At 35.4% G+C, this 25,515-nt stretch overlaps 2 protein-coding genes across 2 annotated transcripts in view; one reads left to right on the top strand and one right to left on the bottom strand.

Moving 5' to 3' along the window:
- CHRM5 (cholinergic receptor, muscarinic 5) overlaps positions 1–13,863 on the bottom strand; it is a 56,669-nt gene extending 42,806 nt beyond the window's left edge. The window contains exon 1 of the mRNA XM_014941647.1: positions 12,972–13,863. The gene's annotated coding sequence lies outside the window, so the exon portion shown is untranslated. The remainder of the gene's footprint in view (positions 1–12,971) is intronic.
- Positions 1–25,515, top strand: part of AVEN (apoptosis, caspase activation inhibitor) — a gene marked incomplete at its 5' end in the record, with an annotated part of 101,445 nt that overhangs the window by 31,964 nt on the left and 43,966 nt on the right. The gene's annotated exons all lie outside the window — the stretch shown is intronic.

Here is a 25,515-nt window from a genome sequence, read left to right as displayed (position 1 = left end):
AGGACTTGGCATCAGTGGAAGCTGGTTCTCCATCTGCTCAGTGCTTCTTCCTGAACTGTTTCTAACATTACAGAAATTCATCGTTTTTTGTTCTAATCAGACAAGCTGTCCTTTTTTTTTTTTTTTTTTTTGTTTAAATAAAAAAATAACTGTACTTGAAATCTGAACTTCCTGCATCACTTCTCATGAGGTAATGGAAGAACAGCATTATCAGCTTACTTACTGCAGCAGCTGAACAATGTAAGGTCTCACTGCACTTAATCCTAATTACAAAATATTACAATACAGCACTATGTTGAGTTTCACGTTCCACTGTATACCTAGTGAGTGTGTATGTGGGTGTCTCCATATGTTGGTGCATTTATACACAATAAGAACACAACCTGTTAAATGTTCCTTGGGTAAAAATGTGAAATTTTTGACCAGCAAAGTTTCTTTTTTTTTTTTTTTTTTTTTGGTCTGAACTAAAAATAGGACGTGTCAGATTTTAAGTATTAATTGCATTTTGTTGATAAATGTATTTTCCTGTAATAGGTAATCTGTGCTTATTATATAAGCTTTCATATCTGTTCCTTTTTTCTTCCTAAGTTTTATCTAAAATATAGCCAAAACTGGATGATTGAAGTATAGAAGTAGAATATGATTCCATGACTAGAATGCATAGAAATGTAGAATAACATTTCTTATTTTCATTTTAACATTCTGGTATCTTAAAACTATGTGACCATATATGTGTCAGTGATAGTAATAAAAGAAAAATCTGAAAGGTTTTGATATTTTGGAGTGATTTGTATGGTTTATGATTTAGAATTGAATGGAGTTAGATTCACAGACTAAAGGGGTTAAATTTTTTTCCCATTAAAATCAGCATGCTAAGCTTTTTCCCATTCTTTTAATTTTTCACACTTTCATTGCACTCATTTGTTAAATTCCAAATTTCTGGATTTAAAAAGTTTTCTGACTAACATCCTTCTCTAATTTTGGGCCTTAATCTTTTGCTGCAACTGTATATTGACAGTATTTCTACTGAATTGTGTTTAAGTGTGTATTTTGGTTATGAAATCACAAATTGGTAAGTTTTTGAGTGTGGAACAATTTGTCCTCATTCCTGCCTTGCTGGTGTCATGTCCGTTACTTGAATTTGTAGGCATGAAAGCTAGATAAAAATGTCTACTTGTCCAGTTTGCTGTTTCTCTTGTTTAATCATGTCTTTTGGTTTTCTAATACCCCTAAAAGTAGTTCTGTATGACTAGGCCTCATGTTGGTCATCAGGTTTCTGCCACATTATCATCGCTAACTTTCCTTCCAGTGAAATCCCCTAACCAAAAATTAATTACTCTGACTCTTGTACTCTATATATCTAGTATTTTCATTTTCAAAATTCAGTGTTATTGCCACTACATTCCTATTCCTTCTCCTATTTTTACTTCTTTCTACTTATTTTCTGCCTTTCCCCCTTCCTTTGAGTTTTCCTTTTACTCAAGGAACCCTTTGATTTTTCCTTGTTGCTGTATATTACTTTTGATTGATTTTAATCTTTTCTTTCGGATTGCTTTTTACACTTCAGATTCTGAACCACTGTTGAAACACCTGAGTTAGACTGTAAGATTTTTAGAGGAGGGACTTCCTTTTGCTTGCCCATAAAGCATCGGTTCATTCACAATAATGACATTAGTATATTTTACTTATATGGTAATAGTAAAAGATGTTGATTGATTTGGAGGAGCTGTGTTTGTTTTAATTGTAATACTTTTGTTCCATCTTTCAGCAGCCTATATTAGAGAAAGAAATGAAAAATAGAAACAGAAATTGTATAAAATTCTGTAAAACCAGTATTTTTGTTTATGGTAGGGATCATATGAGTATGTGATGTAGTAGATTGGTTTAGTTTGCCGAAGCCAGACTTAATTTACTGTTTTGTTTTTCATAAGGATAAATTTATTCCTAATACAAACAAAATAACTGTGATAGGAACATTCCCATGTTCATTGAAGGATACTTCAAAGCAGTGTTGTGATCTGACTACATGTGAACCACAGAAGAGACTGACAGATCTATTCTCATAGCAAGAGAAATCTGTTTGCAGGGACCAGTGCTGTTTCTAAACATTGGTTTTGGAGTGAAAGAAAGGCTGTGAAGTAGGTGTCCAGAAGACACAGAGTGCTTATTTCTTCCTTAATCTCAGTTGCACCTCCTCTTTTCTTCTTATCCCATTTGTGGTCCTGAAATTCCTCCTCATGTTTGCTACTGATGGTTTGGGTTTTCCTAGTCCTCCTCCTTAATGCTTTCTGAAGCCACACCTCGTCATTTTGCTGTTCTTTCCCTGATCTCATACTCTTGCTCAAGAGTTGCCAATTCCTACATCCAACTTCTAGTCTATGCTTTCTCTTGATCCTTCCCCCACCCCATATTTTTGTACCTGTCCAAATCACATGTTAGCTCCCCATCTGTTTTGTGTTCTCTTGACTATTGTTCACTCACAGCTCTCCTGGCAGTGGCATCTTTGGAATTTCTGGCTGTTGTATAGAAAGACGGCTCTCCTGAGCATTTAAAAGATTTTGCTTTTTTTCCCAAAGGGCTTATTTTTTGTCTAGATCTGGGTAATTTTCTCAAAGAATGTCAAAGGCATATTGAGCCTTGCCAAAGTCTTTGTTTCAAAATAAGAATAGTATTAACTTTCTGTTCTGCCCTCAAGGGAACTCCTCCGTCCTGTTGTTGTCCTTTGTTGCAAACCCAACTGTGAACTAGAAACTCTTAATAAAAAGCATGTTTGAGGGACAGAATAGGGTGCGAGCCGGGAGGAATTATTTTTTCTTTGGTTCTGACTCATTTTCAACCTTTACTGGAATGTGAATCAGATGACCTTCCTTTGACAGTACACACTCATCATCTCAGTTTATAAAGCATGGTATTTCTGAATCTGCGGCAGATAATTTGGATTGTGAAACTGATCATACTTTCTCTATTTCTTTTTAAGCTCTTGATTGAAAACAGCCTGTGATAATGTGGTATTTTCTTCTTGAATATGTGCGTGTGGTTCAATATGCAGAAGATGTGTCACTGCAAAGTGTGTATCAGCTAGCTACAAAACGTACGGGGGCAAGGTGGAAGAACTAATTCAAGATGGGAATGCTTTAATAGGATGATATAATTCTACTGATTTTTGTGTCATAAAATTTCTGTGTCATAAAGGCTAGAGGCAGATATATTGAAGGTATTTATAACAAAGAAATTTTTATTCGAGACACTTGGATAACTTTATGTTGGGGAAAATGCTGGAAGAGTGGAGGTACTGGAAAGCTAAGTATTTTAAATTGACAGTTCAGTGGTAATAGGAGGTAAACTGGGTAAGATTTTTCTGAGTAAATAAAGTGCAAGGGCTGCAAGAGTAATAGTCCCAGATAGAAAGTCTATACAATTTGTACTCTTTCAAGAAAAGATGCCCTGTTTGCATTCTTCGTCATCACCTTTCTGATGCCCAAGGAAGTGTACCAAAGTGGTTATAATGGAAAATAGCACTTTTGCCCTGCCTTCTTTACTGATGGAATCCTGTTATTTTTTTCCCCTAGGTGTACTTTATGTTCTTGAAGTTGGTAGAATATAGAGTTCAGCATGACAGATGACAAATGTTGATTGGCTTTTGTAACATAAGATTTGCTTTGGGCTAACCCACTTCTTGACTGAAATCCTTAGACATAGAAACAAGAGTGGCATTAGCAAGACAGAAGTTTTGCTGAACTGAAGAGGCAAACAGGCTTCAAAGGCAAAGAACATTCAAAAAAGATGTTTTGAATTTCTCATGTAGATATATTTCTTAATACATGTTGCTACCCTGTCTGACCAATAGGAAGACACACTTGTTCTGAAAGCCAGTAACTACATCTCACCTGACTATCTTGCTGTCTTGGGCTTTGTCACGATGTGTCTGTGGGCCTGGGGGAGGAGCAATTTGCTTGAAAGAGACTGGGTATTGAGACAGTTTACCCAACCCAATAATATTAGATCAGTTTAAAGACATCATTAATTTCCTTTGTTCATTATCCAGGTTTTCCACATAATACTAGACTTCATTTTGGGGCATAAGCACCCATCAACCTGGAGAAAAAAAAATAAGATGCAAATAGCATCCTTCAAGAAAGTTTGTATAGTATGGGACAATCAGCATTGCTGGCTGTCACAGGTTTCTGCATGTTACTTCAGGGACTACTAACTTGGTCTGTCTCCTGAAAATCAACAAATCCTGCTCCTTGTCACCCTGTTGTATGTAGGGAACAACTCATAGGTTTAGGTTAATTAATCTGGAAGTTGTTATTAAGGTCTGGAGCATTCATTCTCTCTCCGCCTCTCACTCTCTATCTTCTGTCTTGGATAGGGTTAATTTTTGTACCTTCTTATCTTGAAAACCATGCTTTTCCTTTTAAGAAAAACAACCATATATTTGCTTCACCTTTCAGGTGCCCTTTTCAGGACTACATTACCCCTAGGACAAAAGCTGACAAGGAATTGTTTCCAACACTTAGTAGTGGTTTTCTTTAATCTGTGTTTGAAAGGGACATCGTGCCACCACACAACAGTGAGAGTGGAAGATGTTTGCATGTTCCCATTTCATACGGTGTCACCTGTCACTTCAGATGGGAGTGGGTGCAAAAAGTAACTTCTGAGTAAATTGAGAAACTGACTTTTACCCCAAGTAACAAAATACTTTCATTTGCCCCATAATGGGCTGGCTAACACTGCTTTTTCCACCTGCAAAAAGTGAACTCGTATTGGCTTTCCCTGCTCCCACACATTAAATACCAGAGAAAAACATCTGTAGCTGTTACAAATCACATTTGTGAGTTGGCTTCATTTGACAATGTTTTCAATTTCTAAGTAATTGTATATTTAACTACTAATTCCTTTAGTTAGCATGTCAGTCACTACCAAAACATGAACTCTGATGGAAGTGGCTATAATTTATTTTGGACTTTCTTTTCCTTTTATACAGTCTTAGAAGGAACTTAGTGGATGTCTGTGGTTTCTTGCATGTGTCTGCTTCTCCTGCGTTTGTGGAGTGTTTGGTTTTGTTGTTCTGTTTTTTATGCAGCTGTGGCATTCATATCAATAAAAATGTAATGAATTTGAACTTGCTTTATATTTTACTTCTGCTTTTGATGATAAATTAAGATCGCCTCCCCTCTGCTGAAGAGATGAGTTTGAAAGACACTTCAGTGATATTATGGATTTGGCCCATCACCAGATATGGATCAAGTTGCCTGATTTGACTGCATGAATGGTGCAAAAGAGTTGGCAGGAACATGAAATGGAACAGCTGGTGAGAAGGGAAAGATCTTGGGGAATTGGGGAAATACTAGGATTGGTATATTGGTAGTAGTAAGGGAAGAAGCAAGAGCTCCTTTTTCAGTGGTAGCATGCATATGTATTGGATTAAATTGGATTAAAGACAGATGCCCACTTCTGATTTATCTTAATATACATTTGCAGTTAGAATATTAACAGCAAGTACATTTTCTAATGCAAATAAGAGACTACAGTCTCTCTTGCTTTAAATTTCCTATTCTGTAACTCCACATGGTTCTGTCTGCCCCTTCTTTTACCTTTTTTCTGTTGTTCATTTCATAATGCCTTATTAAATGTTCGCTTACTCTTATTTTTTATATATCCTCTTTCTATCCCACAGACAACTTTGTCTCTCCAAGTTGTATTTGAATATGAAAAAAGAGGAGGAGGGAGAGAAAGGAGTAGTAGAAATCTCTGAGAAGAGCAATCTAGTCACTTAGAGGAAAATTGCCTACAAGTATGAGATGACTAAACGAACTTTTAGAAATGTAATCTGAAAGCATCAGATCTCACACCTGTAACTTACAAGCACACTTTAGCTTGTCAAAGACAATTGATCATTATAAATATCTCTGTGTAAAGTAACATTTAACTGGAGACAAAGCACTTCAACGTCTCCAAAGTGTTTGATTTGGTCATGTTATCTTTGTCTTAAAAAAAACCACAACCCAACAGCAAAACAACAAAAAAGCCCCTAGTGATTATTTGTGTTTAGTGCCTGTACTTCAGAATAGTTTATCTGTATCTGTTCATCTCAACTTTAACAATTTTCTTTTGGCTGTTATTTTATTAATAGTAGAGTCCTATAATAGTTCTTGGGGGTTGTCTTTTTGCAAACCTTTCTACTTCAAAGTATTTTACTATACTACCATTTTCTTCTGATGCAGTGATTATAGGAAGCTGAGGAAGTAAACAATGGAGCCCTTTGGGAAGCAAAATTGAAGTATGAGTTAAAGACCTGTGTTTACAAATATGCTCGGTAGAGGGAAAGAGTATTTATCGACTGAATTTTAGCATTAATAAAAAAACTTGGAGAATATTTTTTAGTTTTAAAAGGCTGCAGAGAGATGTAGTATTTTTTACCTCACAATTGCAAATGCTTTATGGTGGTGACAGGTGCTATAAACAATGGGGTTGATTTTTTTCTGAGTATCTAGAATAAAATAATCTGAGTTATATTCCAGAAGCTTGTCAATCTACCAGACTGATTGTAAATTGAAATTTTCATTCAAAAAAGACTAGTGAAATAAGTTTGTTCTGTTACAAAAATAGCTCACTGAGCAAGCTATACTATATGATAAAAAGCTGCTGTAATGCATTTTTGAAAACCGAGGCATTGAACAACTACACTGAAAATGTGTTTTCATATGACTAGAAGTCATTTATTCATGAAAGGAAACCAAGTAGATTAATACAGGGAAAATATAACACGGACAATGTATATTTTGGTGACAGTGATAGTGTACACCTACGATATCAGTCAGGAAGAGATGATGACCGCATAATGGCATTAGGGATGATTTGTCTAATTTACATTACAATAGGTAAAAGAATTCTTGAACAGCCTATTAAGGAGACTATCTATAGGTGTTTAAGAAAATGACTTTTTCTAGAGTCTGTTTTTCTGTATCTGAGTTCTGACAGCTTGGCATTGCTAAACTTAGAAGTGGTTCCATTTCCTCCTCTCCTTGCAATGCTTTTTAAAACTGGTATAATTTTAATAGATAGGTGACACAACATTTGCCATTATTTGCTTTTTTGATTACAGGTAAAATACTACCAACAAACGTATTTCAATTACAGTTTCTTCATTTCTTAACATGCAAAATGTGTGAAATAGCAAATGTAATAAAAAAATCAGTTTTGGTAGGATTGGGGGCAAATTTGAGGAATTGAAACTTGGCTGTTGTTTCTTTCTCTAACTCAGCTCCCCTACTGCCTTGAAGAACAGTGGACCAGGTTCTCTCTAGTAAGTAATTGTACATGGAAGGCTAACTCCAGCATTGCCAGTAAAATTCATAGATTAGAAAGGCAAAGAAACCATTTGTGATCGGGTGAATTTTTCTGGATAACATGCCCAGTCGTAACAAAGGAAGTTATGAACTAGTTATTGGTTGAATTAGGGTACGTCTGCTAGTATAGCTACTGTCAAAAGCTATTGTGAGTCTTGATTTAAACAATTGCAGTGACAGAGAATCCCCCAGAGCTCTCAGAAGGTTGTCCTGCAGGGCTCTTGGATTGATTCGGTGTGCTGTTACCTTCACTGTTAAAAGTGTGCATCTTAATTCCCCTCTAACTCTGTATAGCCTGAGGACTGCAGAGTTGCAGAAGAACCACACAAATGACAAATTAAAGTCGGTGCAGATGAAGAGTAAGTGATGGATATAGCATGTGTGTGTAGAAACAGTCCCCTATCACATTTAAAGACATCAGAGGTGATTGTTACTGCTTGCTAGTTGAAAGCAAACGAACCCTAGAAGTTAGGAAAAAAACAAAAATCAAATCAGAAAACACATCACAGTGTCACTGTATAAATTAGTGACACAGGCATATCGTGTAACTTTTTTAGATTTGGATCCCAGAGGCTCCACAAGGAAACAGTAGTACTGAAAAGGGACAGCAAAGGGCAGCAGGATAACCAACAGTTTGGAAAAAATTATATATGAGGCATGACTGAGGATGGTATGAGTAGAGTAGAGTAGAGGTCTTCAAGTCTCAAAGACAGATGACTGAGAAGTGTGTGGTGTAGCTGTCTGTAAAATCATAGAAGGGTGGATAGAATAAGAAATTATTATTTTCTCATGTAAGAAGTAGGGAGTGTTGAATGAAGCTGGCTGGCAGGAAATTCAAAACAAAGGAAGGATTTATTTTTTGATGTAACTCATAATTAAATACGAGAGCTTGTCAAAGGATCTTGTGGAAGCAATTTTGTGCAGGTTCAAAACGGAATGGGAGAAATACTTCGAAGGTTATCTTATAAATAAGACATAATCTCTGGCTTAAGAAATCCCTGAACTGCAAATAGCTAGAGGCTGGCAGAGTATTTCTGAGGAAGTGTCCCTCTGTGTGTGCCTTGTTCTCAGACTTCCCTAGATTTACGCTGTTGGGGACTGTTGTGCAGAATTTGGGGGCTATATGGAGCCTCTGATTTGATCTGTTACTACTTTTCCCCGGTGATGAGCTTTTTTCTTCCCTGTTTTTAATTTGCATAATTGTTAAATTAATATTTAAAGTTTGAGATGGTGTCAGTTCAAAACTGTTGGAAGGTACTGAGGTCCTGTAAAGGATTCACTTTTCTGTAATTTTAATATTTTCAGCAAGCTTGCTGACTTCACCACTGTTTGATATATAATTATGTAGTAGAGGGGTAGGGAGTTGAATGCCTTTCAAAGCATCAGTACTGCTCAATGGAGCAGACTATACAAATGGGTATTTTTAATGTCTCATAATTCCTGGAATTTTGAAGATGACCAAGGAATGTCTGTCTTGAATACTGAAAAAGTACTATCAAGCAGAAGAAGTTAGGTAAATGTGGGCCCATGTGCTTGACATCAATCCTGGAAAAAAATAATGGAAAAGCTGGTGCAGGATTTTGTTTAATTAAGATTTAAAGTGTGGAGGCAGGCCTTGCTGGACCTAAAAGTTGGTCAAGAACCAGCAGCATCACAGGCAAAAGAGAGGGATGAGCCGAACAGATGTAAGTGGAGGCTGTAGGGCTGCAGTTTTGAGTTACCAGGGGCACACAGTTACAGCTGCTGTAACAAAGCTGCTTTCTATGCAGATGCTGCTTTGCCGTATCAGGGCCCTTCACAAAGCATTTTATATCTGCCATAAAAGTATATAAACCCTTGTGCTTTTGTTTTAAGTCAGAGGCCGTACTGGTAGAGGGCTGAACGTCTGTCACTGCATTCTCTGCTGTAGCTATAAACTGGTTTTGCCTGACCTGGCTCTGCCTGCGTATTCTACGACAAAAGGATATGAATGTAACTAATATTGGTCTGTTTGGCTTTCTGGAAAATATCTCTTTACCTGTGGTTGGAAATACTGCATAATATTACCTGCGTGTATTTACAGTGCAAATGGTCTTGAAGTGTTTTAGTGCCATTTTTCGCATTACATTGACTCTTGGAGGCAGGGGATTATTTAGTGAAGGGGCTTGAGAGAGACACAAATGACCGTGGTGAATTTTGCGTTCGCCTGTAATTCAAGGTGAAATGAACACATTAGGCCAGTGATTTAACTATAGGAGCAGAAGTTCTGGATTTCAGTCCTTGCTTTCTATTAGGTTATGTTAGTTACATCTCTTAACAAAAAGGTGGAAGTGTAAACGTATTTAATGTTTTACCTGTAATTTAGTAGTCTTGAGTAGACATGGAATTGATTGCAGAAGATAAGCCAGCAGTTTAGGAAAATGTATATCTATAAGTTTGTGCCTCTACTTGCTGATTTCCTTTAGCTGATAACTGCCCAGAAGGGGCACTTTGGACTTTTGTTCTGTGTCTCATTTGCGTCGTTAAAAGGCTCATTAAATCATGCTATGCCACTTTAATGTTTAGTACCTGCTGAATTAGTGTAGAAGGGGCTCCCATTTGTAAGTACCATGCCTGCCGTTTTGCTGAGATGTACTATCTTTAGACAATTGACTGTAGTTATTTTGTGATGTGGTTTATTCATTTCATGTATACAAGCAACTTAATACAGAGAGGAAATGAAAAGATATCCTTGTCAGATGCTTAGTGATCCTTGAACAACTATTATGATAACAGTGGAAAATAAGTATCGACTCACTGCTTTCAGCTGAGGTGATTTTACATAATTGCACATTTTGGCAAAGATTCTGTGATATATTTATTTCTGGTTGCATAGAGGTGTAGGAACTTGATAATGACTGTTTACTTATGTTAAAGAATCTGAATTATTTGAAAATAAGTGAGAGGAATAATACACTGAAAATAAAAATAACATTTATCTTGATGAATTAAATTAAAAATTATTAATGAATACCTCTGAAAAAAAATCTACCTTTTCTTTTAAAAATATTACATAGTTGTATCCAGTCTTTCAAAATATTAGTTATATCTAATTCTTCCTCCTACAACTAAGCTTTCCACCTGGTCTTAGCCGTCTCATTTTCAACAGGGGGCTTAAAAAGTCTTAACTACAACTCTCGGTTTAGAACTTTCTGAAACGCTAATTTTTGAGTAAGCTTTTTGAGAGCTTCACTGAATAATAACCTGATTTTCTTAAATAGGCTAGCTGTTATCTTTGGGGTTTTTCTTTGTTTTTTTTTAACCATGATAAACAATACCTTTTATTGTTTAGGAGGCAAATATCTCACGCTATCCAAGGTAAGAAAATTTTTCAAGTGTGAGAGCAATAACTAGAGAATCCAGACTGATTTTTCTCTCTTTTACTTAGAACTCTGTACCAGATTCACCAGATACAAAGCTGTCTTCTAAAATCAGCTAACAAAAGCTGTATTACATCTGCTGCTTGTTACAAGTGTTACCAAGCTGTAGTAGGCTTTGACAGTTCAAGTTATGGAGATCTTGAACTGATGCCATCGAAATTTATAGCCATATTGTTTTCTTCTGTATTGCACAGAACCTACTTCTTAAATTACGATTTTTTTCCTGGGATGTTAGATGAGAGACAAAGTAGCAGTGCGTGTTGTATAGGAGCGTTGAGGAAACAGGAAGAATTCTTACTGGATCGATGTAATATGTGAAGTGAGGCACAGGAAAAAAAATTAAGAGATGTTTGATCAAGCGGTTGGGGAGAGAGTAGTTGGAGCTGCTTCTAAAAGAAAAGGACAGAAATCGGAGAAGTCAAGAGAGTGCTGGAACCTGTCAGCAACAAAATGGCTAAGTGATAGGTGTACTAGGAAAAATTCCTCTCAAGTTCTCATCAAATACAGGAAGTGGGAAAATGGAAAAGGGTTAGAATAATGGAAACTTCTTTGCTTGTATTAAGCAGAATTCACTTAAGCACGAATATTTAGAGAATATGAAATGGCTTTCCCCCCCCATCATGGTAGTAAAGAGTGGGATCTTGTAGGAGTAATTTCAAATATATAAAATATTCTACAGTAATATGCATGAGACGACTCCTCTCCTGTAGAAGCTGTTTCACATATTTTTCCTGGTAGGAATTCCATTATTTTGGGAGTATGTTGTTGACTCTTGACATGAGACAAGGTTCAGCATAGCATCAACTTCTGGTTTTTAGTTTCATGATATTCTATTAGTCTTGGGCAAGTAAGTTTAGTCTTCTAGCACTTGATACAATTAATAAACCTTTTGTGCATAAGTGAAAGGTTCAAAAAAGGTGTTTGTAAAAGGCAAATTAGTCTGTCTTTAGCAAGCATCAGGCATGAGAGAGATTATTTTACTAAGTTAGGCAAGAAAGCAAGAAAAAAAAACAGGAAAAGGGTTGATGGATACGTTAAATAAGAAAAATATGCTAAATAGAAATGAGGGAAGTCATATAGAGAGAAGCAGAAGAAAGATACCTAAAACAATGCTGGTAAAAACATTATGTCTTAGTAAACAGAAAAAATGGTGTGAAATCAGTAAAAGACAGTAGAAATAAAGATGTGGGTTTTCGAAGCTAATATTACATATGAAATTGACCAATGTGATACTATAAATGTGATACTATTAAACAGTATAGGGCTATTTGTGCTTTTCAGTTTAAAGGGGTGTGGGGTTTTTTTGTGTGTGTGAGCACAGATACCTTTCTCCATGGCTTATAAGTATAGTTTTTTGATTAACAGATACTGTGTTTATTTTTCAAGCCCTATTAGATGTTAGAATCTTCTTCTAAGGTGTTTTGCATGTTTTTTCCATGTAGGATTCATGTCTATGTGGCTTATGTAGCAGATGCTCCAAATGCGTAAACTAACTGAGGTGACCTGCACCTTTTTTTTTTTTTTTTTTTTTTTTTTTTTTTTTTTTTTTTTTTTTTTTTTTTTTTTTTTTTTTTTTTTTTTTTTTTTTTTTTTTTTTTTTTTAATAGTTTTACTGGGGCACTGATGTCCAGTCTTCTTGTTGAAACTCTGTACACAGTATCTCGGGGTGTATTAACATGGGGCTGTTTCCTTACAGTGCTCCAATTTACCTTTGATAGATAACTAATCAACACTTCTAGCTTTATTTAATATCCTTTTACATAAACAAATATTCATTATCCTATAATAAAAGACATCCTTCTACATTTACTGCTATGCTGCAAAATATTGTTTGCTTTGCCAGATTAAAAAGATAATAAAGTACAGTAAATGTGTTTTGGTAATATTAACAGCAGCATTGCTTTTTATTGATTTTTTTTTTTTCTTAAACAGTCATGCATGGAAATATGTATTAAAATATTTTGAAGAATTTAAATCTTAGGAAATATTTCACTCTAGTATAAGTCAAGAGAGAAAGCACTTAATAGTCTTCCTTTGAATAACCTCAATATCAAAAGAGAGCTGTTATTTGAGCAGTATCTAACACCAATATTTGCCATAGAGGGATTTAAACTTAAGTATCAGTATAAAGAAATTTAAATTCATTGAATTACTGTGCATACATTAAAGTATATACTGTTATAATAAACAATTATATGAATTATATGAAATAAAAACTTACGTAGGAGATACTTGATTGAAGCTTTATCTGTGCTCTGTCAGAATATACTGAGACTCACTCAGCAGAGAGGAAGCTTTTTTCTATTTGAAATGCATTGTGCACTCTCGTCTTGTGATTTCTTTTTCCACAGCGTCTTGTTGTTCACTGCTGCTTCGTCTTGTGGTATTGGTTGTTTCCAGTTTATTTCCAGATATCTCCAATATCTGCTTTCTTCCACATTCAGCATCTTTGTTTATTCTGCCCTAGCCAGGTAACAGAAAAGAACCTGTAAACTTTGCATCTTCTCTGCCCCCCCTAAAAAGGGGGGGAAAGAAAAAAAAGACAAATGCACTGACCCCAATTAACTCAGCAACCATTTAAAAATCATGTAAAGATTTAGTATCCAGTAAATTCCATCTGTTCTCTGTAGCTACTCCAACCCTGAAAAGTTATTTCCCTACACGTTTTGGTAGCCTCCACATTTTAGATTTTTGTAGGAAATAGCAGCATCAGTAGACATCAGATCTTAACTTTTAACCCATGCGACATTAATCTGTGAAAGATGATGAAGTCTGCCTCTCTCAGCTCCTTATGCTTCTGTCAGACACAGATGTGAAATGCTGCTTTAGAACAGAGGGGGAAAAAAATCCCAAAGGGTGTAGTGTTTTGTCATCTCTCAGGACAGTGAGCACGCATGGCATCAATGAGTAGCAGATATGAGCTATTCAAACTAGTCACTGAGCTGACAGGATGACGCTCTCATACATAATAGACCCATTAATTATTTCTTCTGATGGACAGCAGTGTCTACTAGAAGAAAAAAGCAGCAGATGATAATACTAGGTTTGATAGGTGCTCTGTGTTTGAACAGCTTGTCATCAAGAAATGAATCCAGGAAAAAACTGCTGGTTTTGGATATAATCAGGTAAAACAGACCAGAGTTGTTTTGACATGGTAGATGTCATGTATAGGGTTAAAAATGCCATTCAGGTTAAGGTCTATTCATAGCTAGCATTTTATCAAAAAGATGTTCCAAAAGATTTGCTTTAAAAATAGTAGTTTTTGTTTTGCTTCATGTAGCTTTTCATTTGGGGAACCTGGCTGTCGTCTTGCGGTTTTTCATTTATAACTTAATGTGCGGATTAAGCCTACACATTAATGGGGGGTTTGTCTCTCCCCCCTCCCCCAGGAAACCTTGGTGTTTAAAAAAAATGTTTTTCAAAAGACTCTGTGTATGAAGATGATGTTCAGACTCATTACACACTTTGTGTCAAACAAAGGCTTTCTGACTCACAAATCCATTTCTAATTAGTTTAGAAATTTAAATTGTCTGATTTAATGTTAGTTAAATATGCTCTTGAGGTTAATATGTAGGAAATACATATATATTGAAAAACTCACTTGATGTAGCATTATGAAGAGCTTCTTCATAAATCTGTCCTAAAATATGATGGGTAAAATCTTCATTCACTGTACTGATGTTGTTACGGGCAACGCATGCTGATTGTGGGGAAAATAATGCATCATTTGGAACTTTTCTTTAGAATATAGTTTTGGGTTTTTTTTTCCCATTGGAACCTTATTTACTGTAACTTTTATTTTTAATTTATTGACAAGAAAATGCTTACAATCATTTTTTTTTTTTTTTGTCTTCTGTACATTGACGGTAAAGAAGAAATAAAATGATGAGGGAAAGAAAATAGATTCTTTACTTTAGAACTGGGCTGAAACATGAACCACACTAAAAAGATGGTGGGAGAAGGGGCTACTTCTACAGGTTTGTACTTGTTTATTCTAAGTATAAAAAACTTCTCTCGTAATTTGCCCTCGTTTCATTGAAACAGCAAAGTTATCTTCATGAAATGATGGAGAGCATTTTTTGGTTTATCCAGTCAATAACGATGAGCACAGTTATGCTCTTATCACATCAAATAACTTTTTGAATACCTTTGGCGTCTGTCTTGCGTCCTGTCTAGCTCCAGACCCAATCCAAGCCTAGTAGCATATGATGGCTGTAACTTTAAATCTAAGTTGTCAGTCTTGTCTCTTTAGATAAGGAGTTGAGTTGCCAAGGATACAATGGGTACATGATGTAAAGTCCATGCTGAAAGTACTGGAATGAGATATACTTTCTGAAATATATTAACACTTTCTGTCTCATGATTTCTGTCCTTAAGCATACAATGCATATCTGGAGTTGGTAGCCTAGCCTGAACTGAAAGTGTCCTAAATTTATTAGGCTATTTTGTAAGAGTGCTGATTCTTATGAAACCCTTCCAAGAGTTTGGAAGTCTGACAAGGTGCAATCTTTGTTTGTGTAGCAATAAGATAACTTTATGGAGTTTGTATGCTCAGATAATCTTTCAGGAGACAAAGAACAAACACTAGCCCCAGTTTGCTTCCCCCTTGCAAATCCCAAAACAAGGCACTCAAATAACTACTCTGTGATTATCCCCAAAGAAGTCCTGAAGCACAAAATAATTGAGCCCTTTATATATGCACATATATGCGAGCGCACACACATGTATATGTGTAAACCCCAGTTTTTTTCCCTCTTCAGAAATTGGTAAGTTGAAATTTGTATGTTAGTATCAAAAATATTCTGCTGTCTCAAGCCTGGAGATTAAAGTAAATTTGAATGAAGCAGCATGTTAAAATTTAGGGCATGACAGGGATCCTGACATCTTGGGGTGCAACCTGAGCCTAAGATAAGGATATGATTAGTGTTAAGAATTTAGATTCTAAAGACAAGGCTGGTTAAAATTTTCAACCTTCAATATAGCACAAAGAAGAGGAATTGTATTTTTAGCAAGGTGTTCTAAAAATCTTTTCTGTTTGGTCAAGCTACAGCAGGAATAGGCTATATATATATAAGCTGCGTAACTAAAGGGCATAAGCAACATCTCCAGTGGAGAATGTTGCTGGTATGGCTGAAGTAGCAAAAGCTTCAAGCGTGCACAGCTATAAAATCCCTAGGGTTGATAGTCTGTCTTGTGACTGGATGTCTACTATGTGACAGTCAGTGCTGTAGTACGTGATTAATTCTTGCGGAGTTTGTTTATCTTGCACTCGCAGAATGGCGTGGTGAGGGATTCCACATCCATAAAGAACGTCAGCGGACATGAAGTTCTCATACCTCTAAAGCAGGAGTAAGGAATCACAGGGGACTGGTTGCAACCCTCTGCTTCATTTCATTTGGTTCACAGGCATGTTGTTTTCTGATAAGAGGAAAATTAATTTTAGTGAGGGAAAAGTCTTGTACTTCTTGAACAGAATTCGGTTTCAGTTTCCTCTGTTTTTTGAGTGGTGTTATGCATGTACACATGATAGGCAAAAAGCTCAAAATAACTATGTAGCTTTCATTAACAGTGTATTGAAACTCTGCACCTGAAAATCAGATCTAGGGTGAATAAAGCCCATACCTGTTTTAGGAAGACTGCTTTTTAAAAGTTGCATAGGGAGTGAGCAGCACAGAAGCGAGCTTTTTTTAAGTACATGAGTATTCCAGGTGAAAGCTCACTGAAATTCTGTTGCAATCTTAGTGAGATTTGATATTTACAGAATCAAAGCTGATAGCTTTGCAAATAGTATTGAACACTGTCTATGTTAATGCATTAATGATTAATAATTACATATTCTTCAAGTTGAAAAGGCTGAGTATTACCCCTACTGTATGAAAGTAATTTGTCAAATGTATCAGGAAAAACATTTTTCTGATAAAACTGAGTGATCAGTAAAGCCATATCTCAGTGAAATGTTTCTACAAATTATAAATGTGTGTAGTAACCGCTAATGTTAGTACTGCAAATAAATTTTTAAAAATAAATTAAAAGACAGTGTCAGAGAACACTTCTAAGCATTTTCCTTTCTCAGAATGTTATCAAGTATTTATCATTTATTTAACTATAGCTATACACATGGAAATCCCATTTTTACCCTTCTTCTGAATGTTGTCATTCAGCTTTTATAGATCTGTATGATTACCTGTTTCAAATGAGTTGATAACTGTAGTGGTTGCTTTTCAGAGAAAAGTGGTGTATTTATCAGAATTTTTAAATTGCTGAAGAGCTAATGTTCTGAAGAAAATGTCATCATTATTGCCGCTTCTTTTGTTGCCTGCAAGTAGTTCTCGCTTTTGTGAACAAAATTATTTTCCTTATTCTTCAGCCTTTTTTTTTTTCTTTCACCTTTTTTTTTTTTTTTTTGACGGGAGGGGAGAGGAGGGTTTGTTGTAACCTCATATCAATAATTATTTGCTATTACTGATTAAATAATTCTATTTTGTCAGTGGAATATGGGATTATGTTCCAGCTAAATTAATCTGCAAAACTGTAATTTTCAGTGCCCAATATAGAATACATTGTATGTTTCTTAAAAAAAATAGCCTATAAATGTCTGTATAAATGAAAACAGTCTTCAAAGTTTAAAAATTTTGCCATCAATTTTGCAGATAATTAACACTGAGTAATTTTTGACTTAAAAGCATGGTAACCTGAATCTTAAAATTATTTTGAATTTAAAAGGAATATCTGCTAGCTCTAAGTGAAAATACATACTTTTGCATTTCTTAAAATGAGACTATTCTTCATAAAATGTGTCTTCCCTGTAGTCTGAAAACTGGTTTAGAACAACAAACTCAAAAGAAAAATGGCTTGAGGTAACTTAGAAGAAAAGGAGTTTTTGTTACCTAGGAAATGAGTGAGTATAAGTACTTAGCACAACTCTTATCATGTCAGACATCTGAGGGCTTTTGTGTTCCCTAGATTTTAGTTATGGCAGTCAACTTGAGACAGTGGCTTTAATATGAAATCCTTTGCGAAGAAAGGCAATTAGTTTTTCACTTTTCTAGTGGAAGTGTTGCTATTAGATGTATTTGGACAGAATGCTTTAATAAAAATGTATAATAATGGTGATTTAAAATTATTTCTAGGGCTGCTGGTTGATACTAACATTTCGTTGGAAATTTTATGCAGTGAAATTTTACTAGAATAATACTTGCAATTAAACTCTAAAATTTTTTTGAGAAAGGTGACTAGAACGCTGGCACAGGTTTTAATTATGTTTTTTAAATGACACTTTGTTAATTTTTGTGTATTAAAATGTAACTGCCTTGTGATTTTTTTTTTTCCATTATTTAATTCTGGAAACACATAAAGATTTCTAATTTTGTCTAACAGTATTAGGAAGGATCAATAATGACCATTTCATAAATATACAAGCTTCAATTCTATTTTCCATCACATTTTAATTAATGGATCAGTGTACGTGAATTTGCTGTCTGATTTATTCAAATTACAGCAAGGTACTCTTACTAAACTATTCAGATTGGTAACAAATTATGAAACTATATCAAAGATTGAATGGTTTTGCATAATTGTGGTTTGTTAACTTGTGATATCCAATGAATATGTGCTCAGTGGATGCTACAGTTATCTTTCAACTGGCTCTGTTTTTGCAGACTATTGATATGTGCATGCACTAGATGGATTATGACCTTGGATTTAATTTGTCTTAGATTTTACACTAATGTGGAGCCTCTCGCCCCTCACCTGTGTTAAAGGGAAGATTTGTAGTTAAATTTTTGTTGTAAAGGTAAGGAGTGATAACATTGTGACCACAAATTTTGGAAGAGTTTGTGGAGGGTGGTGCCAAAGATTTTTAAGTTTTGCTTATGTGCACTCTTCCTCTTTCTCTCCGAACTTGATCATTCTAGTTGCCATAACAACATCATAATAGCAGCGCATTTGCTGCTGTAGTTAAGGTTGTGTCAGCACTTCCATTATAAGCTACTGTTTTCAGGAATTTGTAATTTATCCACAGGCTTAAAAATGACATACAGTAAGCCTATGTAATTGGTTTTAATGTATGGTACCAACTTTTTGAAAGCTGCTGTTGTCTGATCCCTGGTGGCATGTATAAAATAGTGTATTGTTTCAAGTGTTTTTTTCTTTTCTGCCAAGAAATAGAAAATATTTTTAGTCTAAAACTAATTTTGACTGGTTCCCATCTGCCAGAGGTACGAGAATCAACATGTTCTTTTGCTCTACCACAATGCTCCGTTAACGCCTGTATCCAGTTAGACCCATCTGTTCCTGTTAGTTAAAAGGTTAGTGTGAACATCGTGCTTTTCATAGAATCATAGAATTGTCTATGAAAAGACAAGAAAAATATAATCTTTTTCATAAGAGAATTTCATATTTCATTAAGAAATGAGCATTTGACATCTTCAATAATTTTATAATTAATTTTATTTTAAATAAAGCCTAGCTATATTAGGCGGATGATTTTTGAAATGCAAAAAAGGGAGAATCTATGAACAAAAGCTAGTATTGAAAAAAGTCAGTTATTCATTGTAGATGCGGTTCCAGTTGTAGAATTTTAGCAAGGAATTATGCTTAATTTTAATGCAGCTTTCTGAAATCTGAAGATTGTTTAACCTGGAAAACCCATTGAACCAGTTACATAATTTGCGAAAGATCTGTTCCATGCTCCTTAACAAGCGATTCCACTAGCAGCTTGATAAAGGGATTGTTCAAGGTCTTTCCTCCACCCAAATGGAATTTATTTTTTTAAAACACATCAGTTTCAAGCAAATTTACAAGGCAGAACACAAACATGCTGCCCTGAATAACTATGAACTGTATACTTGGGAGGATTCATGGACATTTTGTTTGCTTATTTTTTTTTAACCTATCTTCTTTCCAAGTGTTCTGCAAGACAATTGCCCCTAAAACAAAATGATGCCTTTTTGATGTAGGAGACAACACTATGACAGTGCAATATACAATTTTAGAAACTGGTCTGTAGTATTGTTACTCATAAATTAGAAGGGAACGAATTTTCTTCTGCCTTTTAATCTCTTATTGTTTTTATTTTGCTTTGAATTAAAGTCTTCATTTACATAAAATTACTCACATGTGAAGCAACTGTGTTCTTTATTAGTTCATATGTAACTTCTTCACTGTAATAATATCTAATTGCAGTTATTTAGACTTTTGTTTGTATCACTTCAGTTGATTGATGTTTGAAAAACTTCAGCAACAACATGTAACTTTAACGGAAAGATTCATATGATTTGATTTTAATTGTCCATAGTAAGTGTACCTATTTGTTTCAAAGGCTGCTTTCTTTGATTTTATTTTGAAAGGAAAATCTGGTTTAAACTTTGAATATATTAAATCTAATTTATTCATCCTATTTAGAAACTATTTGTTTAAGTATATTCTACACTGAAGAAAGATTATGGGTACGTCTCAACTGAAAAATACAAATAGTTTTTTAACAGTTTATTGATGTCTTAGGCACAGACTTTTATTCTAGACAGATGAAATATTCAACCTGGATTTCCTGTATCCAAACACTTTATTGGCCTTTTATTGCTTTACTTTTTAATGTATTTCCCCGTTCCCTTCCAGAATCTGATGAATTTTTAGCCATTTTCTCCTATGTTTTTGAAGTCATATTCACAGAATTCATTTTGGAGGCTTTTCTTTCCAACTGACTATTAGATTTTACAGCCAAAACCATATGAAAGTTGCAAGAAAAAAACACTTAAAACTCCTGAATGAAGAAATAACTTTTAAAAATATACATCGTGGTGGTAGTTGCGAATAGCATCTTTTTCTAGTTTTTAGTTCTAGTCTGCATTTGTTCTCCTGTTGTCTACTGTTAGTTTCTGCTTTTACTCCCTCTCCACCTCTCCCCCTGAATTTATGGAGCCTTGAATTTCAGAGAGTTCTTTTACCTGGAGGATTACTTTTAAACCTTAGCATGAGTGGTTTATTCACCTTAGTTGTTTTCTAGGTTCTGTGTTCTGTTTTGATATTCATTTTAAAAGAATTTGGCCTCTCTCTGATAAGTAAGAATTTGCGGAAACATTTGCATCCTTTGCAGATTTCATAGCTATCAGGAGTGATAGTGTCTTCTCTCTGCAACTTCCTTCTGTTGAGTTAAATATCTGAAGGCAATCCTGGCTTAATATTAGCTTGTTACTTTTCTTCATAGTACACTTCAGATGAGAGGGAATATTGAAAGGAATAGTTTAATGTTGCAGGCTGTGGGTAAACTGTAGTCCATCTGCGTTTTCTTTGAAATTTGTAATTCAACTCTGTGGAGCTATTAAACTTACATTAGTTAAAAGGGTTCCCTAGAAATTGTCGGTACCAAAGAACTCTCTCTTCTGTCAATGAAAATTGGGGTAGAGGATGAGGTTTGGTGTCCTTTGCTTTTTGGAACAGGTATGGAACTAACAGAACTAATAAAATCTGGGGTGTTGGGCTGAGTTGCTCCAATAGCTCTTGAAAGTTTTTTTTTTTTTTTTTACTGTTAACAACCTGGAGATCAGGCTGGCCATAGACTAAACCAAATGCGTGCACTGGCCAGATTGTAACACAGAAAACTTGATCCTGCTCATTCCTTAACCAGATGATGATAAATGCAATCACCCCCTCCTCTTCCAGCCCTACTGGGCCAGTACACAGTTTACTGTATATGTAGCAGCTGTCTTTTTTTTTTGCCATTACCCATAAGTTTTTTAAAGTTTTTTTTTTTTTTTTTCAAAGATGTGTGCTGTGTTGATCTTTAATGTAGTAGAGATTAGGTAGTGGAAGTATCATATAATTAAGAAGGGAAGAATTAAATGGAATTACAGAAATTAGGGGGGGTTTTTTATAGCCCATGTTTTGCAATTCAAAAAACGATTATCCATAAACGCCTAGGTACAGCTTGTTTCCAGAAAACAATCAGCTATAAATCCCTTCTCTTCTTACTTCCTGTCTTATGTATTTTTGAAAACAATTCCCTTCAAAAATACTACATGGTTCAAAATTATTGAGACTAAGAGAACCTTTTGGATATTCACTAATGTAAAATTTTATGTCTGTCTTTCGGATAGATAGACATTCATTTCACTGGAATGATACTGTTCAGTCTTCAGTTGAGCTTAGTTTCAAATTTTGTTAATTTTCAGCCTTATCTGAAAGTTTATTAGTTTCCTGTATTTTTTTTCTAGTATAAAGAATATTCTCTGTGAGCCACGTGTGGTGGTCTCACCCAGCAGATAGTCACACATCTGAAAAACACATGCCTATAATCCAGGTAGTTTTATAGTGGTGTTGTGTAGTTCTCATTCTCTGTCCCGAGATGCGACAAAAGAGCTAGATGTTTATGTTTGGCAAATGAGCAGGGCTACCCTGCAAAGGACACAGTCAAGATTTGCCAGTTTCCCAGTGAATGAGGAATGATTTTTTTGAAGTCTTCCAGGAGAGGTAGAAAAACAGGTCTTGTTCAAGTACCTCTGTAATCTTCCTGCTGTATGTCTGCTTTCGTATATGAATTGTGTGGGAAAATAAATCCTTTCTTCCTGCTTTCAGACTGTATGCAAGATTTTCTAAAGACTCATTTTATAAGCTTGGCAATTTTGTAGTGAAATCAGTACACAAAAAATACAGCTTGGACTGCCTGATAATTAGGACAGAAACAATTAAGGACTACTGCAGTGGTCCAATTTAAAATCTTGCTCATTGTGCAATGAATTCATTAATATTAAAAAAAATTGGAATTTTAGTTTACTGTTGCTAATTATGTATGTTACTGTCCAGTCTGTTAAGTAACCTTTTCTGATTTATACACTTTAATCCTGTAATTTTGCTGGTTTAAAACCATCTACTGGAGCCAAGTACTGCAAGAAATACGAAGAATGAGTGAAGTAATGAATTTGCTTTCACAATCTAGTTAAAAACCAGTTCTAACAGCAGATAAAGAAAATAGAGAAAGAAATTCAGTACTGCTCTCATTTGGAAGGGGAATATCATTTAATAAGGCATCATTGTGAGTGCATATTGAAAGGCCAAAAAATCAGAAAAGATGAGAAACTGTCACATGTCCCTGCATCATGACATACATTGTCTTGCAGTTTTATATGGATGAAGGGGTGATTTTTGTTGATAGCTTGGTTCTTTTGTGTTTTCGTCAATACTTTAGTATTTGATTAATGAATCCTGGGAGTTGAGCTTTATTGTCTTTTCCCACTTTTGGGGGAGTGACCTGCTCTGGTGCAGGTTGTTTTTTTCCCCCCATCTTAAATATGTTATCCCAGAGGTGCTGCTGCTATCGCTGATGGGCTCGGCCTTGGCCAGTGGCGGGTCCATCTTGGAGCTGACTGGCATGGGCTCTATCAGATGTAGGGGAAGCTTCTAGCAGCTTCTCACAGAAGCCACCCCTGTAGTTCCCCTGCTACCAAAACCGTGCCACGCCAACCCAATACATAAGGGAAGGAGGGGAAAAATAGATTATTATGGATGTTGTTTGCAACATGGTCCATCAAGTAACTGTCTCCACTTTGGCATTTGAGTAAGCAAAAGGAGGATACACTAACTTGTATATAATGCATTACTTACCTGTTTACATGCTGGGTGTTTTAATTATGCTCAGTTATAATTTTTTTAATTGCATTTTTAAAAGTTTGTGAATTAAGATGTACTAGGAAAGAATTGATTTCTTGGTGAGTAGTGCAAATAGCATCTTCAGATATCTGTTTGGGCATGAAACTCTGGTTTTGTCACTGAAACTACAAGTCAAAAGTGTTCCTTATTCCTTCAAGTGTTGATTAGTGGCCAGTGCTCCTTTCTGTATCTGGACTGGGAATGTGCAGTTGCAAAACACAGTAACTTTTAATAATTTTCTAGTTATTTAAGTGGTACTCGAGTGTAATTCTCTTCCATTTACATTCAACCGGGGAATTATGAAAATATTAGACTTTGTTTTTTCATTATGTGCTTTTTGAATGACTCAATGAATGAATGCATTTGTCAGTTGGGTTATGAATGTCATGCTTTATGCCTTATCTCAGCCTTATTTTTAAGGAATCTTTGTATTTTCTTTCAATTACACAAGTGTCAAGTCTCAGAGGGGAGCACAAGACTTCTGTTATTCTTCACATGATCTCCTGCCACACTGTAAGCATCCTGGCAGCAAAAGACAGCTATCTCAGTACCCTTCTGTCAGCCCACATTTAAAGCCGACTTGGGTAGAAATGGAAAGATTTGCTGACTAGAGAGGCATCAAGAGCCTGGGTAAGAGGCAATAGTGCTGTGTAGAAGCACAGAGAAAGCCACAGGCTGCATCTTGCAGTTGGGGTACCTGTGAGGCAGGGACATGGATCTTACATGAGCTGATACAGACGTATGCCCCACAGTATCACTGACCTGCATTGCCCATTCCCTTTGTTTTGCCTAATGCACACACCTGCATTTGATTCTTGTAAGCTGCAGAGAACTGCTTTTTGGGAAAGGCTGTCTTGTTGGTTGCCACTTTAAAACAGAGCCGAACATGAAAATTCAACACTTGCAAAGTAATACATCTATTCAGTTGAAATGTCTCTGATGGAGATGTGATCCATTGTGTGATCTGAAGAAACAGGAAGTTAAGCTGTGATTCTGTTCATCCTGAGCCTTTGAGTACCTTCTGAATTGTCAGGCTTTGCTTCCTGCTGGGTATTTGAATGGAGAAGGGTTCCATGAAGCTCTACCTTCAGATGGAATTGGCTGTGTACTCAGGTGGCAGTTCTGTTGTTCTGATCTTTGTCTCTCCAGGAGGTTTCTCCGACCTGTCTTTTCAGATAGTGTGTCTTGCCAGTCACATGTTTTTTACAAATTAATTAATGTTTTGGGGGTAATTAGCCAAGAGGCTTGGGGTTTTTTTCCGTCTGTGGGTGGGGTGATGGGAAGGGTGTTACAGTATCATGAAACATAGTTTAACAGAGAGACATAAAAATAAGAAATTAAATCTTAAATATAGAAGTTGACTGTTACTTGTGTACTTGAGCCTTTATTTGGCTGGAAATGTAAACAAACCACCTTCTAGAAGCAAATGAGACCTATGAACACACCTTCATGCTCTTTCAGTACCTTTAGGAACAGATGAGAGGAACAAGAGAAATTTCATACACTTCATCAATCAGTGAGATGCTAAGAATATTTTGAGACTATTTTGTATATTAGTTGAGACAGTCCATCACCCACCTTCCTGTTATCTCAGTAACAAAACCTGCAAAAAATACCTTAAATATATTTAAAAATATCTTGAATGTATTATGACTGACAGCATTTTCTGCCTAGGAGGAAAGAAGTGCTGTTTGTTTAACTAATTAAAGATGACATTTAACTTCAACAGCCTAAGAGATGCTGCTATCTGTAGAAACACCTTGGTGAACAATCTCAGTTTTGAAGCTAGTCCAAATGAGGATGACTGAGTACAAAATGTACATTCTATTATAAAGCAGAGTTTCTTTTGATCAGATGATCTACTTCTGAAGGGAGAAGAGATGATGAATGTTCTGTTGGTGTAATAGAATATAGTTGTATAATTGGCATGAGAGTCATTAAAAAAATACGTTGAGTGTGTTGATTTAGACATTTGACTTTCTATGTGTGTTCCAAATCACTATAAGTTTCTATGCAGACCATGCTGGTAGGACAACTTCAACATTTATTGTAGCATTTTGAGATAAACCATAGGTTATCTAATAAATAAGTTAAATTACACATCAATTAAAGAGTGAAAACAA

Source organism: Calidris pugnax, unplaced genomic scaffold (genome assembly GCF_001431845.1).
Source record: "Calidris pugnax isolate Ruff unplaced genomic scaffold, ASM143184v1 scaffold56, whole genome shotgun sequence".
NCBI lineage: Eukaryota > Metazoa > Chordata > Aves > Charadriiformes > Scolopacidae > Calidris > Calidris pugnax.
The sequence above is the reverse complement of the archived record's forward strand: the minus strand, read 5'-3'. Positions and strand labels throughout refer to the sequence as shown.